This window comes from Rhinopithecus roxellana, chromosome 21 (assembly GCF_007565055.1).
Source record: "Rhinopithecus roxellana isolate Shanxi Qingling chromosome 21, ASM756505v1, whole genome shotgun sequence".
Lineage (NCBI taxonomy): Eukaryota > Metazoa > Chordata > Mammalia > Primates > Cercopithecidae > Rhinopithecus > Rhinopithecus roxellana.
The window spans coordinates 1,817,652-1,839,734 of NC_044569.1; positions in this window are offsets into that span (position 1 = coordinate 1,817,652).

The following is a 22,083-nucleotide window of genomic DNA, read 5'->3' on the forward strand; positions in this document are numbered from 1 at the left end:
GAAGAAAAATGGTACATAGAACCTGGAACATACACAACAAATAGAAAACAAATAGCAGTATGGAGGGACACAGAGCTTCACAGACCGGTGGGATACCAGCAAGAATACTAACATATGCATAATGAGAAAAGAGGAAAAGGGCAGAAAGAATATCTGAAGAAATAATGGCTGAAAACTTCTCAATTTTGATGAAAGACACATATCCAAGAGACTCAATGGGATTCTTGAGTGTGAATCCACACATCCAAGCAGCTCAATAATCTCCAAGTAGGATAAACTATAAGATTCACAGAGACATATTGCAATCAAATTGTTGAAAGCCAAAGACACAGCAAGAATCTTGAAAGCAACAAGAGAAAAGTAATTTGTCACAAACAAAGGATCCTCAATAAAGGTCAACAGCTAATTTCTCATTAGAAACCATGGAGACCAGAAGGCATTGAGAGGACTTATTTATAGTGATAAAAAAAAAATGTCAACCAAGAATTCTAAATTTGGCAAAACTACGTTTCATAAATGAAGACGAAATTAAGACATTCCCTGATAAACAAAAGCTTAGAGAGTTCATCACTTAGACATTCCCTACAAGAAATACTAAAGGAATTCTTTCAAGCTGAAATGGAAGTCATGCTAAATAGTAACCCAAAGCCATATGAAAAAATAAAGAAATAAAGAACTCCAGTAAAAGTAACCATATAGATAAACATAAAAGGCAATATCATTTTATTTTTGGTTTGTAACTTCTTTTTAATTTTCTTCATAATTTAAAAGCCAAGTGCATGAACAATCATTATAATTCTGTGTTAATGGGTACACAATAATTTTGTGACAATAACAATATAAAAAAGGTGGAACTCTAAAGAGGCAAAGTTTTCATATAATATTGAAGCTAGGTTGGTATCAATTCAAATGAGGTTATGAACATATGATTTTTAATTATAATCCTCATGGTAACCACTATGAAAATAACTAAAAATACACACAAAAAAGGAATAAGAAGAGAGTCAAAATGATACACTAGAAAAAAAACCCACAACACAAAACAAAGTAGAATTGAAGGAAATTAGGAATATTTAAAAAATGGCATATAGAAAATAAATAGAAAAATGTCAGAAGCAGTCCTTTCTTATCAAGTAATCACTTTAAATATGAATGGATTAATATCACCATTGAAAGACAGAGACTGGCAGAACAGATGGAAAACAATAATTCAACTATATGCTGTTACAGGAGTCTCACTTTAGATTCAAGACAGTTTTTGTCCTAAACTAGAAGCAAATAGTTGTTATTCATTAAGATGGGGAAGACTGTATGTGGGTATGTGAGGCCTGAGAAGGATTAGGTTTGAGATGTCTATCAGACATCCCAGTGAAGATACTGAAGAGGTTGGATATATGAATCTGAAGTTCAGGGGAAAAGTCCAACCTGGAGATAAATACTTATAATCACCATCATATATTTGCTATTTTAAGCTCTGGGAATACATAAAATCTAAAGAGAGAGTGTGTATAGGTAAAAGAAAAGGTCCAAAACCTGATTTCTGGGTCATTTCGACATTAACAGTTTGGGAACAAGAGTAGAAATCAGTTCAGGAAACATAAATAGTGGCTCATGAGGTAGGAAAATTAGGAAAGCCAAATGATGAAAGTGTTTTAAGGAAAACATATCAATTCTACTAAAGGCTGCTCTGTCATTTCCTCTCACGTCTGGTGTGGGACATTCTCTCGCCTCATAATTGATGTTTTCTCCTCAGATGGTTGGTTGTTATTCAATCTAGGGGCTTGTATATAAGAAACAATCATAATGGGTTACTCATGGTTCTAAGTATGTGGGGTGTGTGTGTGTGTGTGTGTGTGTGTGTGTGTGTGTGTGTGTAATTATAGCCTGATAGAGATAGAATGGGAAAATCATAGACTATGGAACCAGTCCTAGCTCTACCATTTCCAGCTCTACCATTTCCATACTAGCTATATGAACTTGGAAAAATTTCTTAACTTCTTAACTTCTCTCAGCCCCAGCTCTCTCAGCCCATTGGGAAAATTTCTTACCTTCTCTCAGTTCCTTGTGTGTACAGTAAGATGAATAATATTGCACCTATCTGATAGTCCACTGTCAGAATTAGATGACTTTCTATATGTAATGATACCATAAGATCTCAAGAAAGACTAAATACTAGTCCCTTCCTGACATATGAGAAGATACTCATGACTATGTTCCCTCAGCTGCTGAAATTGAATATCTCCTGCTGAGTGGCCTTCCTTCCTCTGGACTATAATGGTTTTATTTTTTACAATTATTCTAAATGCTAATATTTAGAAGGTAATTATTAGACTTGTTCTATGAGAACTCCTTTTAGAAAAGTAAATATCTTTTAAACAAGGTTGCTTTGACACAAAATAGGTGAGAAGGGAGGAGAGGAGAAGAGAAAAAGAAAAATATAAATGGGTTCACCTGAAGCAATGAAGATCCAAATAACTCTTTCAATATAAAAAGAATATAGATTCTAAATCAAAGTCCCCTTGCCAACAGTATCACAGCTCTTACCTTCTTTTCTTAAATCCTGATCATTCAACCTCTTTCCATATCTTTTATCCCTACTAGCATTTCTTCCCTATAACATGAAAAATGTTACAATTGCTCTTCCCATTCCAAAAGCATGAATAAAGCATGAGAACATTCATATGGAATTTATTTGATGTATATGTGATGATTTTTTTGTTTGGATTAAGTTGTATTTCTAATGGAGAGGGGGTAGAAGCATAACCAAGCACCCCCATTTTTCTAAGTGAAAGAGAGTGAGTTACTTTTTAAAAATTATTTTCTCTTCTCTTTTCTCCATTTCCCCCTCTTCCCCACTTCCTACTTAGCCCTCTGGAAGTGCAATTATAACCTTCTACCTCCTTTTCACCAGATGCTCCCTACGGAACAAGTTCATCTAACGATGTGCTTAGAAGCTCCAGAAAGGAACTCTCCCCCACCTGGAGACTGCCTCACAAAATAACATTCGATCTACACCCACAACATGCCCAGTACAAAACTCCCTCCCACCAGGAGCCTGCCTTGAGAGATAACAGTCAATTTACAGCCCAAAGTACCCCTGCTATGAAACTCCCTCCCACCCGGAGAGTTTTCAGCCACTCTTACAACCTATTTCTGCCCATGAAAACACCAACTGCCTGGCAGATAAGGCACTGAAGTGAGTATGTGGACCGCTCCCCCATCATCCTGCTCACTTCTCCTCCTTCATAAGCTCCCCTTTAAAAGCACTCACTTTCTGCTCCAAAAGCGAAGCCGTACCCTTAAGGCAGGAAGCCTGTACTTCTTCCCCTAAGCTAGTTTCAGAATAAAAAAACACTTTATTTATACTAGATCTCACTCTAGTTAATCAGACTGTGAAAGCAGAGATGGACGGAACCTGCATTTCAGTTACAGAAAGGAAAAGGAATTGTAGGCAGAGAGGCTCATGAGATGAAACTGTCTGACGGCCAGACCCTCCTGGAAAACTAAGGTGGTTAAATCTTTAAGGCAGTCTTCTCAATCTGTTTAGAACTGTTTTTTGTTTGTTTGTTTGTTTGTTTTTCAGTATACCTCCTTGCTTACACAATTTGAGTTATCGATAAAAATAAATTGAGAAGGAAATGCATTAAAATGCTTTATGATACACTGTCAGATCACAGGAAGTTCTTAAGTATGTCACAAAAGATAAATAAGCTTCAAAAAACAACAAATATTCTATATCCCTATTGAGTGCAGCTTGAAAACTCAAGCTTAATAGTGCTTACCAGCTTACAGACTCCTGAATATTCTGACTGCTGACCTTAGCCTATAGTTTCCGTTTTGATCTTAAGATGATATAGCTGTTTATTCATTAGACTCAGGGAACTCCCACAGCCCTGAACAGAGGTCACTAATGTAATCTCTCCTTTCTCTGCCTTATCTCCATTATAAATCCAAGATACCTTTGGAGATGAATAGCTACCAAGTTATCTGACTTACCTTAGCCATACAAGCATCCTAGGACTTCTTCCTGATGATACAGTAAGAGCAAAGGGGCTCCAAAAATGCAATGAGCATATGCAAAGCTATGCTCCACCTTGCTTATTTTTTCCACCCAACATTTATCATTACTCCCAAAATGCCAAATGAGGGACAAAAGAGAGATATCAACAGAGGAAGTAAACTTGAAGAGACATTAGAAGAATAATGATTCATTGAGATAACAGAGAAAAATCATACACTCCAGGCAGTTTAAGAAAGTTACCTAGGCCGGGCGTGGTGGCTCAAGCCTATAATCCCAGCACTTTGGGAGGCCGAGACGGGAGGATCACGAGGTCAGGAGATCGAGACTATCCTGGCTCCTGGCTAACACGGTGAAACCCCGTCTCTACTAAAAAATACACAAAAAAAACTAGCCGGGCAAGGTGGCAGGCGCCTGTAGTCCCAGCTACTCGGAGGCTGAGGCAGGAGAATGGCGGAAACCCGGGAGGCAGAGCTTGCAGTGGGCTGAGATCCAGCCACTGCACTCCAGCCCAGGCGACAGAGCGAGACTCTGTCTCAAAAAAAAAAAAAAAAAAAGAAAGTTACCTAATAGGGCACAGGTTCAAGATATCCAACGTGAGCCAAGAAAACCCTCTATGTTGCCAAATGTCAAATAGCATCATTATTATCAGTCTCATTGATAATTATTGGGTTTTTATGTATTGTCTGGGAATTTACATTCTAACACCCATGAGATGTAAAAAGAGAAATATAGGCAAGAGGAAACACAAGGCAAATAGCTACTCAGAAGATAAAAACACTTGTGTAATGCAGGTGTCATGAAGCAATCACACCGCACTACAGACCAGGGAGCATGACTCTGCCTCCAACCGACCACTCAATCCAAAATTACTCAATGATATTGGTAGTGTGTGATCATCTGGATGAGCTAAAGCACTGTTATGCCAAGGCACACCTGTCCACAAAATGACACCTCTACATTTCATAGATCCAAAAAGCCACTGTGGAACCAGAGAATGGGAATTTGTGGTCTGAATTATCTAACCTGTGCCAGACTTGTTATTCCACTTAACTATGATGTAAACTGTTTAGATGTATTTAGTTTGCCTTATTCTTTAAAATTAAAAATGGAAAGTGTTTATCTAAATGCAGTTCCAGGAGTACCTACTGAGCCTATTTCCTCTCAGCTGTTTTCAACTGTAAAACACAAATATGTCTAACCCATGAAGACTATAAATCATTAGCAGCTGGGTTGCTGTGTGTGGTAGTCATGAAAATGCTCCTCTCAGACCACCTGCTGTAGAGAGCTTAATTGATCCTGTCCCTCTGGATGCAGCTAGCACTGCACTTACCCGAAGGCCATACTTCCTAGCCAATGATAGAGCACAGCAGATACTAAGATAGGCCCATTCTGGCAATATACAGGACTCACCATCAACCTGGCCAAACTTTCTTAGCACTGCACGGCAGTCTCAGACCCATCCTACCCAATCCTGCTACTTTCCTTCTTCTCTTCTACACTGTGGTTCTAAAGTTTCTCTCCACCTCTTCCTGCTCCCTCCCTCAGTAATCTCTTTCATATCTAATCCTAGCTCAAGATTTATTTGGGATGGGTCCAAATCAAAACAGGTGGTACACAGAGTGGTGAGAGAAAACAGACAGGAAGATGGGGATTTGGGATTGGCTCACTCACCCAACAGTAGATTAAGTGGGGGCCATCTCATGTGGTAGGTAGGGTACAGATAGTCCGTGGCCCAAGGCAGAGGCCGAAATGCTCAAGATTTCACCCGTGATGGCCTGAGAAAATGTCCCAGTGGAAGGGAACAATCATTCAGGTCCAATCATTCAGGCATTTGAAAAAACAACAGGCGTAGTGGCTCACACCTGTAATCCCAGCACTTTTGGAGGCCCAGGCAGGTGGATCTCCTGAGGTCAGGAGTTCTAGACCAGCCTGACCAACATGGTGAAACCCTGTCTCTACTAAAAATACAAAATTGCTGGGTGTGGTGGTGCACGCAGAGCTCCAAAGATGTCTGAATGATCCACCAAAGTAGGTCTACTATGGTAAGGTCAGGACCCTAGCTGGGAAAAACTAGGATCCAGAAAAATTAGATGACAATATCTAGATGGATGCCTCCTGAAGATACTGGCTATGAAGATCCCCCTGAACCTTCAGAGCTTGCAAAGGTGGCCTACCCATCCCTAGTAAGCGGAAGCACCTCCCTTTGTGCTGGAAAATGCTAGAGTCCTGTCCCCTCTAGGAGGAAGTAAATATCCCCTCAGAAACTGCCCTTTCCTCCCCTTGGTTACCCAGCTGAGCACCTGATGGGCCTGATAAGAAAGAGACTCTATACCAAAGAAGAGCTTGCAAGAGTGAGCTAGCATGTACCAGCAGGAGCCAGGAGCCTAGGATTAGATTTTAAGTGTGCTTGATAAAAAGGGCCAGAATGTAAGACTGGATTGGGTAAGCAGAAATTCATTAACTTGAATTTAACTTGAAGGTACTTACTTGGGACACAGGATTTAAAGCCTGGCAAGGATCCCAGAGTACGAGGAAAAGTCACTGGTAGAATGGCTCTGAGAAGATTGAAAAAAGTGATGACCAACACAGCAAAGTGTAAGTACCCGAGTTGCCCTCACAAACGCTAGAGGAAAGAATGAAGAGGGCGAGGCTAAGGGAAGTGGGCAAGGCCAAGATTAGAGTGAGGCAAGAGCAGTCTCTAAGGGGCATAACTGAAGGAGCCATTCACTCTCATGGTCTTGAAATATTAGGGTCTTTGCCTCATCCTAGTCCTGGACCTGGAAATGGGTATGATAGAGTGTACCTATTATGTAAGGCAGTAAGATTCCCCTAGAGGATTGTGTTCACAAGAAAGCCCGGAAAACACATCTTCTACCAAGGCCACCATGTGCTGAGAGGGACAGCCGTATCACTAAGAAGTTCGGTAGCGGTTCCTTTGCGGGCCAGGGCTGATTGTAGGAGAGGCCATCATAGAGCTGGGCTCATTAGTATTTATATTCATGATAGAGGCCCCACAGGAATAGAGACCAGGTGACAGCACTTAACTGTCAGAAGTCAGGAGGTTGCAATTACCATAATAGCCTGCAAGATCAGAGCGGCCAATGGGTTTCACCCACAGGGAGCTGTGGAGACGGTTGATAAAGCATGGTTTTCCTAGGAGCAAAATAGAAGGGCAGCCAGCAAGGGTGCTACTTAACATCTTTTTTTTTTTTTTTTTGAGACGGAGTCTCGCTCTGTGGCCCAGGCTGGAGTGCAGTGGCACGATCTCAGCTCACTGCAAGCTCCGCCTCCCGGGTTCCCGCCATTGTCCTGCCTCAGCCTCCCAAGTAGCTGGGACTACAGGCGCCACCACCACGCCCGGCTAGTTTTTTTGTATTTTTTAGTAGAGACGGGGTTTCACCGTGTTAGCCAGGGTGGTCTCGATCTCCTGACCTCGTGATCCACCCGTCTCGGCCTCCCAAAGTGCTGGGATTACAGGCTTGAGCCACCGTGCCCGGACTACTTAACATCTTTAAATAAATTTTTTAAAAAGACAAGAATGGGAGAGCAAGAGGCGGAGGATAGTCATACCTATAAAAAAGTCACAATCCTCTGCTAATATTCCCAGACTTGAGCAGATTTTTAGAACCAAAATTCATCGACCAAATACCGCAGAAAGTATATTCTATAATCATTCCTATGACACCCACTGCAACAATTTGGCAGTTGGAGTAACCCCCAGATTAAGACCCTTGGCCTATGGAGTAAGAGCTATCACAGTAGGAAAAACCAAGTGGAAATCTTTAAAATTGTTCCTCCTCACAGCCAACATAGTAATTCAAAAACAGTATATCCTACAGATGATGAAGGAGATTGTTGCTGTCATTAACGAGCTAAAGGAGGCAGAGATGGTGGCTCTCATCATATCTTCATTTAATTCACTAATCTGGCCCCTGCAAAAGCCATCTGTAGACTATCACAAGTTCAACAAAGGAGTATCCCTGATGATAGCTATTGTGCCAGACATAGTTCTACTATCCCTCTTCTAAATTCCCCCTTAGAAAGAGACCCCTAAGGAACCATGGAGGAGTTAGCATCCCATGAAGTAGACCTGTGTGGAACAAGGGTTAGACAGGAGCAGGCAGGAAAATGCTCCTGTCAGACCTCCTGTTGTGAGAAGCATAATTGACCAACAGCCTGAGATCTTGTCCCTCTGGATCCAGCACTGCATTTGCCCAAAGGACATACTTTTGTGGGAGGGTTCCCAGCCAATTCTGGACCACTTCAGAGATACTAAGGTAGGTCCATTTCGGCAATATGCAGGACTCCTCAGTAACTTTGATTCAAGGACTCCCCGTCAACCTGGCCAAATCTTCCTTGGTACTGCACTGCAGTCTGAGACTCCTCATATCCAGTCTTCCTTTCTTCCCTCTCTTCTACACAATCTGAAGGATCTCCCCACCTTCTCCTCCTTCCCCCAGTAAATCTCCTACTTCTTAGTGGACTTGAACTAATATACCCTGAAAACCTGGAAGACTATGGAAGAAAGGATCTGCATTTGCATTTCCCCTGGCAATCAGAATGTTTTTAAACTATACAAGGGGATCAGAGACTTACTTATTTCTTTATTTTTGCCACAATGAAGGTAACCTGCTAAGGGAAGAAGAATCTAAAGATGATTAAAATAAACCTGGAACAAAAATTTGCTTTGTATCTTAAAATTTGTATAAGGCATAGTCAGGGCACAAAAGGGCTGATGCAGCCTCAGTGCCAAGGTAAATGAGGCACACACTGTACAATATTTTCTGTGTTGATGCCAGTCACACAAATGGGATCTGCCCAAAGCTAGTCTTACTTGTGTTCCTAACTTGTCTGAAAATGTTTAGAGATTGTCATTCCTGGATCAGCACTTTTAGTTTGGGTCTTGGTGCCAGTAACACCTTTAATTTTGTGGTTTTCATTCATCTGCTGTTGACTTGGCTGTTGATGCATGCGGCCTCACCCACAGAATAATAAATGGTTCCCCAGTTCTGTTGGAGTTAACCTAGGTTAGAAGCCATAGTTTGGTGGACTCTGCTCAGATTAGTCAGGTTCAGCCAGATTTGTGGTTGACTTAACCTTAAAGTGCAATGACCTATTCACTTTCCAGACAAGTCCAGGATTCTAGGAGTGGTCCAAAGTTAATCTGAATCCATGAAAGGTGTGGTTTTCTGGAAATCACCCAGAACTAAGGGATCCTAGGGTTATTCTTGGTGACTAATGTACAAACCATTTAATGTCTCTGTACCTTCATTTCCTAATGGATATAATAATCTCTCCCTTTGAGAAGGTTGTAATGTTTTATATAATTGTATGGAATGCCTTGAAATCTTTAATGAGAAAAGGGAAAAAAAGTTCTCATACACACCATTTTAAATTTAAGGCCAAAGAATTCAATCAAATCTTGAGAATTAATTCATTAGACTTTCTCAAATTAATTATTTATCTATACTTAAGTCTGTTGAATCCTCATTTCATTGGCACATTTTATTTTTCAAGGGCGTAACCTAGCACAGTGACAGATATTTAATAAATGCACATCAACTTGCAAGAAGAAGTGTGGACAATTTAACAGAGTCATCAACTGAGAACCCAGATACCAGGGTTCTAGTTCCAAGTCTGCTGCTAGTGCATTATACAATCTTCCACAAATCACTTGGCTTTAATTTTCTCTTCTGAGATTGAGAACATTGGTGTTAAGTGTCTCTAAAGTAACATCCAGGCTTTTAAAAAAATCTATCATAATTTGTGAAGTTGTTACTCTTTTATATTGCTCTAATGATGAGACACTTTTTTAAAAGAAGAAATATAAAGACATTTATAAGTAAATATTTTCCTATTTTATTTTTCTCAAAATCTGTGCTGCTTCTTAAAGGCACTGTGGTATAATTCAAACAATACTAAACATGGCTTCTAAAAATGGATTTGCTACTAACTACTTTTGGGGCTTTAGGTAGTTCATTTCACATTTTTAGTTTTCTAAAAACTAAAGACTCAGTTTTCTTATCTGTAAAATTAGGGTGTTGGATTAATTCTCAAGACTCTTCCTACTCAAGCCAAGGTCTATTCCAGCCCTAATATCCTATAACTCATCCAGACAACATTTTTAAGTGTCTGGGTTATTTTTCTAATTACAAAGGTAATGCCTGCTCACTTAAAAATATTCCAAGAATACAGAAATATGCCGCGCAGTGGCTCATGCCTGTAATCCAGCACTTTGGGAAGCCGAGGCAGGCAGATCACAAGGTCAGGAGTTTGAGACCAGCCTGGCCAACATACTGAAACCCTGTCTCTATTAAAAATACAAAAAATTAGCTCAGTGTGGTGGCAGGTGCCTGTAATCCCAGCTACTTGGGAGGCTGAGGCAGGAGAATCGCTTGAACCCAGGAGGGAGAGGCTGCAGTGAGCCAAAATTGCGCCACTGCACTCCAGCCCAGGCTACAGCGTGAGACACCATCCCCCGCCTCAAAAAAAAAAAATATATATATATATATATATCCACACACACACACAGAAATATATTAAGTAAAAATTAGAGTCCACCATAATGCTATCCCTTAGAGATTGTGTTAACAGCTTATTATATAATCTTTCAAAATTGTCTGACTAACATAGATGTATTATTATATTTTATGAAAATGAAGATATACATACTTTTATGATTTTTAAATTTTAATATCATGAACCTCTGCCAATTGGATATATGTAGCTCTATCTCATTCTTTTTCATGACTCTGTTCCATTCAGTGGACATATCAAGTTTATTTACCTGCTAATGAATATTTAAATGGCTTTAAAATTTTGTAATGGGTATCCTGGATCACCTGAAGGCATCTTCGTTTATCTCTCTTTGTACAAATTTGGAAGTACTTCTTTAAGGTAAATTCCTATAATGGAATTTCTTGGTGAAATGATGTAATTTCCTATGTAGGGGCAAACTGCTCTGGAAAGAAGTGTTATCAATGTACATTCCCATAAATAATGTACAAGAGGAGAACACTAGGTGGTGCTAAGCATGCTAATTTATACTTATTATGTGACCAGAACTGGTGAGGCTTATTATCTAGTTTGGGCCTTATCCCAAAATAAATCTAGACTAGTGCTGATATAAAGGACTTCAGATATTAAGTCAGGTCTTCCTTGGTCTCCCGTCAGACTTACAACATGCAGTCCCAGAGAGCAGAACTAGTCCCAGCATTTGGAAATAACAGACGAGTAAATTCTGGCTCAAAAGGACAAAACTTTCTAGCAATCAGAATTTTCCCATAAAAGACTATGTTCCCTATTAATTAGAAAAGCCCTATCACTGTATTATAAATGGTGAGCAAATTGAAAGCTGGATGACCTTTTGTCAATAAGTAATTGAACCTGATGACCTTGAAAGTTTCCTTCTATTCAAAGGCTCACAAACACCCAGATTTGAAGGGCAAGAATTAGGGTTAAATCCTCCCACAGGCACTTGCTTCCCTAGGCTGTTTTCTATCAGAATAACATTTATTATGTCTTCTCTGTCCGCCATAATTGAATATTTCATTAAGTTAATTTTCGTAAGTCTAGGTAAGTATCCCTCACAGAGCTCAAGGTCAATATTTCTATTGCCATTTACTTATTCATCAGGTATTTTCTGAGTCCCTACTGTGTACCAGGCAGAATACTAAATGCTGGGGATGTGACAGTGAGCAAAACCAACAATTCCTGTCCTATGGCATTTACAAATCATGCTTATTAATGTAAGCTACGTTTGAAGACAGCCATAAAGCATTTGTTTTTACTGTCTATGGAATTAATTGGATAGGCTGTCCAGTAAATCAGAATATGTTCATTTAGACAATCAGAAACATGAGACATGTTTTAAAACTATTTCTCACTGCTGATTTTTTTCAGTTAACAAAGCAAAACAGAGAGCAAAAATAATTACCTGAACATTTGAGGCAAAGGTAAGAGCAAAAGCAATTATCTCATCTAAAAGTAAAACAAAGAAAAACACGTTTACCGTGATTGACCAGGAAATTGCACCTGTGTTCTATTTCACCTATGGATAGGTCTTCCAAGGACCAAATTCCAAGATAGAAATCTCTGAATACTCTAAGGTCATAATGACTTTCCTGGCCCCAAACCTAATGTCACATTTCTTCTGACAGGCTAGAGAAACAAGAGAAAACAAAAAAAAGAAAGGTCCACAGGATGGCTTGGGTTGAAGTATATGTGTTTATGAAGGAAAGTGTCAACTAGACCACATGTGTTAAGGGGGGAAAATACCATAAAAAATTTCCCGAAGAAATCCTTGAGCCAAAACCCTTTCTTAAGTAAAAATATCATCTTTTCAGGGCACATTCCTCTCCCGTCATGCATGCATGAGCAGACTGCTTCCTGCTGAAAGCTCATTCTGAAAATGAAACGCAGTCCCTGTGATAAGCCTAGCTTTCCATAAAGGCAGGACAGAGTAAACAAAATCATCCTCACTTTCAGTTCCATTTCTTTACTTTAGGTTGGAACTAGATTGTTCAGGGAACAGGAATTCTTTGGCAAATTCTAGCTCTTTGAAATACAGCCACACAGTTAAACTTGGTAAAAGGTTTTAAAATAGTATTCTTAAAAAAACTCACTGAAGGCCGGGCGCGGTGGCTCAAGCCTGTAATCCCAGCACTTTGGGAGGCCGAGACAGGCGGATCACGAGGTCAGAAGATGGAGACCATCCTGGCTAATACAGTGAAACCCCGTCTCTACTAAAAAAAAATACAGAGGGGGGCGGAGCAAGATGGCCGAATAGGAAGAGCTCCAGTCTCCAACTCCCGGCACGAGCAACACAGAAGACCGATGATTTCTGCATTTTCAACTGAGGTACTGGGGTCATCTCACTGGGGAGTGCCGGACAATCGGTGCTGGTCAGCTGCTGCAGCCCGACCAGTGAGAGCTGAAGCAGGGTGAGGCATTGCCTCACCTGGGAAGCGCAAGGGGGAAGGGAATCCCTTTTCCTAGCCAGGCAAACTGAGACACACAACACCTGGAAAATCGGGTAATTCCCACCCCAATACTGCGCTTTAAGCAAACGGGCACACCAGGAGATTATACCCACACCTGGCCGGGAGGGTCCCACGGCCACGGAGCCTCCCTCATTGCTAGCACAGCAGTCTACGATCTAACCACAAGGCAGCAGCGAGGCTGGGGGAGGGGCGCCCACCATTGCTGAGGCTTAAGTAGGTAAACAAAGCCGCTGGGAAGCTCGAACTGGGTGGAGCTCACAGCAGCTCAAGGAAACCTGCCTGTCTCTGTAGACTCCACCTCTGGGGACAGGGCACAGCTAAAAAACAACAGGGGAAGCAGCAGAGGCCTGTGCAGACCCGAATGACTCTGTCTGACAGCTTTGAAGAGAGCAGTGGATCTCCCAACACGGAGGTTGAGATCTGAGAACGGACCTGCCTGCTCAAGTGGGTCCCTGACCCCTGAGTAGCCTAACTGGGAGACATCCCCCACTAGGGGCAGTCTGACACCCCACACCTCACAGGGTGGAGTACACCCCTGAGAGGAAGCTTCCAAAGTAAGAATCAGACAGGTACACTCGCTGTTCAGCAATATTCTATCTTCTGCAACCTCTGCTGCTGATACCTAGGCAAACAGGGTCTGGAGTGGACCTCAAGCAATCTCCAACAGACCTACAGCTGAGGGTCCTGACTATTAGAAGGAAAACTATCAAACAGGAAGAACACCTATACCAAAACCCCATCAGTACGTCACCATCATCAAAGACCAGAGGCAGATAAAACCACAAAGATGGGGAAGAAGCAGGGCAGAAAAGCTGGAAATTCAAAAAATAAAAGCACATCTCCCCCTGCAAAGGAGCACAGCTCATCGCCAGCAACGGATCAAAGCTGGTCAGAGAATGACCTTGAGGAGATGAGAGAAGAAGGCTTCAGTCCATCAAACTTCTCAGAGCTAAAGGAGGAATTACGTACCCAGCGCAAAGAAACTAAAAATCTTGAAAAAAGAGTGGAAGAATTGATAGCTAGACTAATTAATGCAGAGAAGGTCATAAATGAAATGACAGAGATGAAAACCATGACACAAGAAATACGTGACAAATCCACAAGCTTCAGTAACCGACTTGATCAACTGGAAGAAAGAGTATCAGCGATTGAGGATCAAATGAATGAAATGAAGTGAAAAGAGAAACCAAAAGAAAAAAGAAGAAAAAGAAATGAACAAAGCCTGCAAGAAGTATGGGATTATGTAAAAAGACCAAATCTACGTCTGATTGGGGTGCCTGAAAGTGAAGGGGAAAATGGAACCAAGTTGGAAAACACTCTTCAGGATAGCTTCCAGGAGAACTTCCCCAACCTAGTAGGGCAGGCCAACATTCAAATTCAGGAAATACAGAGAACACCACAAAGATACTCCTTGAGAAGAACAACTCCAAGATACATAATTGCCAGATTCAACAAAGTTGAAATGAAGGAAAAAATCTTAAGGGCAGCCAGAGAGAAAGGTCGGGTTACCCACAAAGGGAAGCCCATCAGACTAACAGCAGACCTCTCGGCAGAAACTCTACAAGCCAGAAGAGAGTGGGGACCAATATTCAACGTTCTTAAAGAAAAGAATTTTAAACCCAGAATTTCATATCCAGCCAAAATAAGTTTCATCAGTGAAGGAGAAATAAAATCCTTTACAGATAAGCAAATGCTTAGAGATTTTGTCACCACCAGGCCTGCCTTACAAGAGACCCTGAAGGAAGCCCTAAACATGGAAAGGAACAACCGGTACCAGCCATTGCAAAAACATGCCAAAATGTAAAGACCGTCAAGGCTAGGAAGAAACTGCATCAACTAACGAGCAAAATAACCAGTTAATATCATAATGGCAGGATCAAGTTCACACATAACAATATTAACCTTAAATGTCAATGGACTAAATGCTCCAATTAAAAGACACAGACTGGCAAACTGGATAAAGAGTTAAAACCCATCAGTCTGCTGTATTCAGGAGACCCATCTCACATGCAGAGACATACATAGGCTCAAAATAAAGGGATGGAGGAAGATCTACCAAGCAAATGGAGAACAAAAAAAAGCAGGAGTTGCAATCCTAGTCTCTGATAAAATAGACTTTAAACCATCAAAGATCAAAAGAGACAAAGAAAGCCATTATATAATGGTAAAGGGATCAATTCAACAGGAAGAGCTAACTATCCTAAATATATATGCACCCAATACAGGAGCACCCAAATTCATAAAGCAAGTCCTAGAGACTTACAAAGAGACTTAGACTCCCATACAATAATAATGGGAGACTTCAACACTCCACTGTCAATATTAGACAGATCAACGAGACAAAAAGTTAACAAGGATATCCAGGAATTGAACTCATCTCTGCACCAAGCGGACCTAATAGACATCTATAGAACTCTCCAACCCAAATCAACAGAATATACATTCTTCTCAGCACCACATCGCATTTATTCCAAAATTGACCACATAATTGGAAGTAAAGCACTCCTTAGCAAATGTAAAAGAACAGAAATTATAACAAACTGTCTCTCAGACCACAGTGCAATCAAACTAGAACTCAGGACTAAGAAACTCAATCAAAACCGTTCAACTACATAGAAACTGAACAACCTGCTCCTGAATGACTACTGGGTGCATAACGAAATGAAGGCAGAAATAAAGATGTTCTTTGAAACCACTGAGAACAAAGATACAACATACCAGAATCTCTGGGACACATTTAAAGCAGTGTGTAGAGGGAAATTTATAGCACTAAATGCCCACAAGAGAAAGCTGGAAAGATCTAAAATTGACACTCTAACATCACAATTAAAAGAACTGGAGAAGCAAGAGCAAACACATTCAAAAGCTAGCAGAAGGCAAGAAATAGTAACTAAGATCAGAGCAGAAGTGAAGGAGATAGAGACACAAAAAACCCTCCAAAAAATCAATGAATCCAGGAGTTGGTTTTTTGAAAACATCAACAAAATTGACAGACCGCTAGCAAGACTAATAAAGAAGAAAAGAGAGAAGAATCAAATAGATGCAATAAAAAATGATAAAGGGGATATCACCACCGACCCCACAGAAATACAAACTACCTTCAGAGAATACTATAAACACCTCTACGCAAATCAACTAGAAAATCTAGAAGAAACGGATAATTTCCTGGACACTTACACTCTTCCAAGACTAAACCAGGAAGAAGTTGAATCCCTGAATAGACCAATAGCAGGCTCTGAAATTGAGGCAATAATAGCCTACCAACCAAAAAAAGTCCAGGACCAGATGGATTCACAGCTGAATTCTACCAGAGGTACAAAGAGGAGCTGGTACCATTCCTTCTGAAACTATTCCAATCAATTGAAAAAGAGGAAATCCTCCCTAACTCATTTTATGAGGCCAACATCATCCTGATACCAAAGCCTGGCAGAGACACAACAAAAAAAGAGAATTTTAGACCAATATCCCTGATGAACATCGATGCAAAAATCCTCAACAAAATACTGGCAAACTGGATTCAGCAGCACATCAAAAAGCTTATCCACCATGATGAAGTGGGCTTCATCCCTGGGATGCAAGGCTGGTTCAACATTCGCAAATCAATAAACATAATCCAGCATATAAACAGAACCAAAGACAAGAACCACATGATCATCTCAATAGATGCAGAAAAAGCTTTTGACAAAATTCAACAGCCCTTCATGCTAAAAACGCTCAATAAATTCGGTATTGATGGAACGTATCTCAAAATAATAAGAGCTATTTATGACAAACCCACAGCCAATATCATACTGAATGGGCAAAAACTGGAAAAATTCCCTTTGAAAACTGGCACAAGACAGGGATGCCCTCTCTCACCACTCCTATTCAACAGAGTGTTGGAAGTTCTGGCTAGGGCAATCAGGCAAGAGAAAGAAATAAAGGGTATTCAGTTAGGAAAAGAAGAAGTCAAATTGTCCCTGTTTGCAGATGACATGATTGTATATTTAGAAAACCCCATTGTCTCAGCCCAAAATCTCCTTAAGCTGATAAGCAACTTCAGCAAAGTCTCAGCGTACAAAATTAATGTGCAAAAATCACAAGCATTCTTATACACCAGTAACAGACAAACAGAGAGCCAGATCATGAATGAACTTCCATTCACAATTGCTTCAAAGAGAATAAAATACCTAGGAACCCAACTTACAAGGGATGTAAAGAACCTCTTCAAGGAGAACTACAAACCACTGCTCAGTGAAATAAAACAGGACACTAACAAATGGAAGAACATACCATGCTCATGGATAGGAAGAATCAATATCATGAAAATGGCCATACTGCCCAAGGTTATTTATAGATTCAATGCCATCCCAATCAAGCTACCAATGATTTTCTCACAGAACTGGAAAAAACTGCTTTAAAGTTCATATGGAACCAAAAAAGAGCCCGCATTGCCAAGACAATCCTAAGTCAAAAGGACAAAGCTGGAGGCATCACGCTACCTGACTTCAAACTATACTACAAGGCTACAGTAACCAAAACAGCATGGTACTGGTACCAAAACAGAGATATAGACCAGTGGAACAGAACAGAGTCCTCAGAAATAATACCACACATCTACAGCCATCTGATCTTTGACAAACCTGAGAGAAACAAGAAATGGGGAAAGGATTCCCTATTTAATAAATGGTGCTGGGAAAATTGGCTAGCCATAAGTAGAAAGCTGAAAGTGGATCCTTTCCTTACTCCTTACACGAAAATTAATTCAAGATGGATTAGAGACTTAAATGTTAGACCTAATACCATAAAAACCCTAGAAGAAAACCTAGGTAGTACCATTCAGGACATAGGCATGGGCAAGGACTTCATTTCTAAAACACCAAAAGCAATGGCAGCAAAAGCCAAAATTGACAAATGGGATATGATTAAACTAAAGAGCTTCTGCACAGCAAAAGAAACTACCATCAGAGTGAACAGGCAACCTACAGAATGGGAGAAAATTTTTGCAATCTACTCATCTGACAAAGGGCTAATATCCAGAATCTACAAAGAACTCAAACAAATATACAAGAAAAAAACAAATAACCCCATCAAAAAGTGGGCAAAGGATATGAACAGACATTTCTCAAAAGAAGACATTCATACAGCCAACAGACACATGAAAAAATGCTCATCATCACTGGCCATCAGAGAAATGCAAATCAAAACCACAATGAGATACCATCTCACACCAGTTAGAATGGCAATCATTAAAACGTCAGGAAACAACAGGTGCTGGAGAGGATGTGGAGAAATAGGAACACTTTTACACTGTTGGTGGGATTGTAAACTAGTTCAACCATTATGGAAAACAGTATGGCGATTCCTCAAGGATCTAGAACTAGATGTACCATATGACCCAGCCATCCCACTACTGGGTATATACCCAAAGGATTATAAATCATGCTGCTATAAAGACGCATGCACACGTATGTTTATTGCGGCACTATTCACAATAGCAAAGACTTGGAATTAAGCCAAATGTCCATCTGCGACAGACTGGATTAAGAAAATGTGGCACATATACACCACGGAATATTATGCAGCCATGAAAAAGGATGAGTTTGCGTCCTTTGTAGGGACATGGATGCAGCTGGAAACCATCATTCTTAGCAAACTATCACAAGAACAGAAAACCAAACACCGCATGTTTGCACTCATAGGTGGGAACTGAACAATGAGATCACTTGGACTCGGGAAGGGGAACATCACACATTGGTGCCTATCATGGGAAGGGGGGAGGGGGGAGGGATTGCACTGGGAGTTATACCTGATATAAATGACGAATTGATGGGTGGAGTGCTGACGAGTTGATGGGTGCAGCACACCAACATGGCACAAGTATACATATGTAACAAACCTGCACGTTATGCACATGTACCCTAGAACTTAAAGTATAATAATAATAATAATAATAATAATAATAATAATAATAATAAAATACAAAAAACTAGCTGGGCGAGGTGGCGGGCGCCTGTAGTCCCCGCTACTCGGGAGGCTGAGGCAGGAGAATGTCCTAAACCCGGGAGGCGGAGCTTGCAGTGAGCTGAGATCCGGCCACTGCACTCCAGCCTGGGCGACAGAGCGAGACTCCGTCTCAAAAAAAAAAAAAAAAAAAAAACAACAAAAAAAAAACTCACTGAAGAAGATTTTATAACTCAGTATATTTTTAAAAAACCAATGATTTCTTTACAAGTTTCCCAACCCAACATACCATGCAAATCATTATTTTTACCCTGTGATCCAAATGTATCCTTGACCATGGGTAAAGCCACAGGGACATGATCCCTCTCCTACAACTCAGAAGCTAACTGATTTGGTGTTTTTTACTTTACATGATATTTCTTTTGTTCTTATCATCCTCAGGAAGAGTCCTATAACCTGATATACAATGTACATTTTGGTGGTTTTAGGATGCAACCAAAAAAATTGCTAATTTTGTACCATTTTTGACGTATAGAAACCGCAGTTTCACTTGATTCAGCTCAGGAAAGGACTCATCTCTCTAGACCTGTTTCTTCATCTTAAACTTGGGGATGTTCAATAAGACAAACTCAAAAGTCCTAGGTTTGATATTCTATGATTCTATGAGTTATAGGATCATGTTCATATAAGGATATACTGGGGAACATATGCATAGGTGACATTTGCTATTATAATTTCACTAGATAGGGGAAAAAATCAATTCATTTAACAAGTGGTTATTGAGCATCTACTTGGGACAAGGCCCTATTAAAGAAATAATTTTATGATATGAAAATGATAGGCCCTTTTTTGGAGAAAGGACTCTAAAATATTTGGGGGACTTGAATTCCTTCAGCTTTAAGCCAAATTTAATTTTGCATTTGTCAAATACTTGGTTATGCTTAGGAATTCTAAGAGGATTGCTTAATAAGTATAGTCAGACCTTTCTTCTAATGCCCTGGCCTGAGTCCATGAATAAGAAGAGAACAAACTGCCCCATAAGAGTTTCACAACTTCTTTCAGGCACTCACTCCATTATATAGGGAACTTTATGAAATACATGTGTGCCAGATTCTCCCAGGGTAGGTATTCCCTTTACAAGCCACTAAAAGTGCATTAACTCTTTTAGCCAATAAATCATTCATTCCACAAATATTGCCTGGGTGTGCATTATCTCAAACACTAGGCTAGGATTCAAGATACGGGAATAAACAGACTCTGTCTTCAAGAAGCTCACAATCTATTGAACAAAATAGAAAAGTAAAGAAATACTTGTACTACCTTGTCAGGAGTATGTAAAAAGTGCTATTATGTGGCCGGGCGTGGTGGCTCAGGCCTGTAATCCCAGCACTTACGGAGGCCGAGGCAGGCAGATCACGAGGTCAGAAGATCGAGACCATCCTGGCTAACACGGTGAAACCCCGTCTCTACTAAAAATACAAAAAATTAGCCGGGCGTGGTGGCGCGCGCCTGTAGTCCCAGCTACTGGGGAGGCTGAGGCAGGAGAATGGCGTGAACCCAGAGATTGCAGTGAGCAGAGATTGTGTCACTGCACTCCAGCCTGGGCGACAGAGGGAGACTCCATCTGAAAAAAAAAAGTACTATAATGGCACGAAGTGAGCATCAGAGGGCCTATTTCACAAAAAAAAAAAAAAAGTGACATCTGAATTGGAATGTAAAGATATGAGAAGAAATCACCATGGGTGGCAGAGGGGCAATGGGGCAGAGGATGAGTACTACAGGTTAATTGAACAGGTTATGCAAAATATGAAGACCTGAAAGAATATTCTATATTCAGAGAAAGGTAAGAACACCTATAGAGTGTGAGAAAAAAGATATTAAAGAAAATAAAATGGATAAAGCAGATTGAGACTAGCTTTTGAAGACCCAAAGGCCTGCTGAAGAATGTGAACTCTATTTTGTATGTAAGAGAGAACCACTGGGGTGCCTTTAAAAAGGCAGGAGAGCAGCATGATCCAATTTGAAAGGTCATTGAATGACAGTGTGGAGGATAGTTTGAAAGTGGGTAAGCTGTAGTCAAGATCAGCTAAATGGCCATACATTTTTTTTTTTTTTTTTTTTTTTTTTTTTTTTGAGACGAAGTCTCGCTCTGTTGCTCAGTCTGGAGTGCAGTGGCGCGATCTCGGCTCACTGAAAGCTTTGCCTTCCGGGTTCATGCCATTCTCCTGCCTCTGCCTCCCGAGTGGCAGGGACTACAGGCGCCCGCCACCATACCCGGCTGATTTTTTTGTATTTTTTAGTAGAGACGAGGTTTCACCATGTTAGCCAGGATGGTCTCAATCTCCTGACCTTATGATCTGCCCCCTCAGCCTCCTAAAGTGCGGAATTACAGGCGTGAGCCACCGCGCCCAGCCGGCCATTCTTAATAGTATGGAAAAGAGATGAGCAAGGGCTAAATTTAATAGAGTAAAACACTCTAAATTACCGCTAACACCCAGAAACTTAAAAGCATTCACATGTATCATTAAATCTCGAGTTCCATCCATTCACGAATTGATCAATCTCAAATTATGCAATGCCAAAACAACTAGTTTAACTGAGTTTTTTTTTTGCAACAAATTGGCCAGTTTTTGTGTCACAGCATAGAGATACTTACCTGTTCATTAACTGCCATAAAATAATTTTAAGCTGGGGAAACAAAAAGCAACTCTTTAGCTTATAGAAGGATTTTTATGATAAAATGGATGTCCAAATGGTATTTGTTCCAGGAGAAAAGAATCTAAAATTGAAATTAAGTTCTCCTATTTGAGTATCACATTAACTCAATATAATAACTTTCTATGTAGAGAGAAAACTGTTTGCAGGGACAATCCAACAGTAAAGAAGTGAAAACTGAGTTTATTTGAAATATTTTGGGTAACTCTTTGCAGCAACAATGCCATCTTCCTACACTTTGCTTAGATTAATTTTAAGATTTATTTTTCTTATTTGGAACACATTTGTAGGAAGCAAGGCGCATACAAGCTCGGATATAGCAAATCTGAGAGTCAGCATTTGTGAGTTAACCCACACATGCATTATACACAAGACAAAAATAAAATTTTATTCTCAATTTCT